The sequence below is a fragment of the Suncus etruscus genome, chromosome 2, assembly GCF_024139225.1.
Source record: "Suncus etruscus isolate mSunEtr1 chromosome 2, mSunEtr1.pri.cur, whole genome shotgun sequence".
NCBI classification, from domain to species: domain Eukaryota; kingdom Metazoa; phylum Chordata; class Mammalia; order Eulipotyphla; family Soricidae; genus Suncus; species Suncus etruscus.
In genome coordinates, this window is record NC_064849.1 from 127426174 (window position 1) to 127428524 (window position 2351).

The window sequence follows — 2351 nt, forward strand, 5'->3', positions numbered from 1 at the left end:
AGTGTGAAAAAGCTAGATGAATATGGGTAGGCATTTATCACTCAATTAAATCTCAAAGTTGACTACTTTACTCAGTTCTCATCATTTACTGCCTCATCTACTGCTCCTCAGATCAGATCTAAAAAAGAAGGATGGCTATTCCATCCTAACAATCCTCACACTGCAGGGACTAGTACCTGCAGTGAGATACTAAGCTCTCAACAAGTCTAAACTCAAAGCATTCTATGGGGGTTCTTTGAATTGGAGTGACAAGAACTGCAGAGCACCAAAGCTCTGTAGAACTTCTGCCTCCATCATATTGCACCCTAGCTAAATCTGAATGAAGTTGAAGTATAAATTGTGCCCACATCAGACTGTTCATCTGTCCCCATCTTCTGATAGCTTCAAATCTACAGGGGGCCTCAATGGGTTGAGCAGCCAAGAGTGGCAGAATCAAAGTTGTGTTTGTAGCAAAAGAAACCAAAAAAAGTTAGGCAACTTTTATTGGAGTGCTCGAACCTGACAGCAAAACATAATAAATCCCAGTTGGTTTGAGAGGCATCTCAGACATAAGTTAGAAGAAATGCATTCTTCAGGGAAAAAGTATTCATTTGAATATAAAACATAGTTCATAAAACGAGCCCTCTGTACCAGCAAGATGTTTATCAAGACATATCAGTGAGGAAGATTTATGGCAGAAGGGCCTTAAGGATCCTGGAGTGTGTAGAAATACCCGACAAAGCCAACAAATGTCTACAGAATAAAAACAAACATAACTTTCTATTATATAGTCAGCCACTATTACAAGTCAGTACTGTTGGCACTTCATATAAATTCCAATTTCTACATTGTATGAGAATATTTAGAGATGGCAGTAGAAAACAGGACCTGCACAATTTAGGCTTACTGAAAGGCACTTCACAAATGTAAAACCAGTCCTGCTACTGTCTCGGAGAAATGAAACTAGGCTAGTGATGATGAAGTATATATCTGATAGGCTGCAGATATAGTACAGAGGTTAAGGTACTTATATGTATGCAATCAACCTGGGTTTGATCCTCAGCATCCCTGAGTGCTGCCAGATGTAACCTTTGAGTGGAGAGCCAGAAGCAAGTCCTGAGTACTGCCAGGTATGACCCAAACACCAAAAACAAATAATTATAGAGGGCCAGATCAATAGCACAGCAGGTAGAGTTTTTGCCTTGTACATGGCCAAGCTAGGTTTTATCCCCAGCATCCCAAATGGTCTCCCGAGCCTGCCAGGAGAGCAGAACCAGGAGTAACTCCTGAACACTTGCTGGGCATGGCCCAAAAACCAAAAAAATAATTATAGATTTGGGAGGAAGTAGTTGCACTAGTAGAATTAGAGATTATGATAAGGGCACTGATGAAAAGTTATGCAGTGGGAAGAAGAGGTAAGCATGTGAATGATATGCTTCTGGGGTCTAAGCCCTTCCTCAGGACAGATACTTTATCTTTCACTCACAATAATTATCAGCCCTTTCCTGATAAGACCTAGCTGCCCATAAGACTGTAGGTAAGACTAAGTCTCAGTCTCCTAATAAACCTAAATGAGCTTTATTAGGATAAAAAGTTGTTATTTTGATCTTCATAAACCTGATATTCATGCTTCATTCACCAAGAAAGAGGGATGCCCTTTGGGTTGTACCAAACAATATTGTAAGATGACACCCAGATATTAACCCAAAACCAAGGTGCTCCCCTCTAATTTCCTCTTTCCTTTTCTCTAGCCCTTTGATATGTAAAATCCCACATAGATGACTTTTCCCTGACCTGCCTGGTTGGATTTGTTCTGGAAAAATAAAGAATAAAGTCAGTTTTGGCTTGGCACACTCAGAAGACCATGAGGTGGGGCCGGAGAAATAGCATAGAGGTAAGGTGTTTGCCTTGTGTGCAGAAGGATGGTGGTTCGAATCCCAGCATCCCATATGGTCCCCTGAGCCTGCCTGGGGCGATTTCTGAGTATAGAGCCAAGAGTGACCCTGAACATTGCCGGGTGTGACTCAAAAACCAAAAAAAATACAAAATAAAAGAAGAAGACCATGAGATGAGAAGCAAACTGACTCCATGATTTTTTCCTGAGTGGCTTGGTTTATTAATCCTTCATGGCTACCCTACCTGCATCAGACCTGTCTGCCTGGGGATCAAGATATGGTATGTGGGATGATCTCACAAACCTTGATGCTTTACTTTACAACCATGAGGTCCTAAGTGAAATATGATGTAGAAGTGATCTCACAACATTGGAATTTATTTTACAACTGGCACCCATCCCAGCTATTAACCCAAAACAAAGGCGTTCTCCCATCTTCCTTTTACCTTTAAACTTCTCCTTTGATATGTAAAAGCCC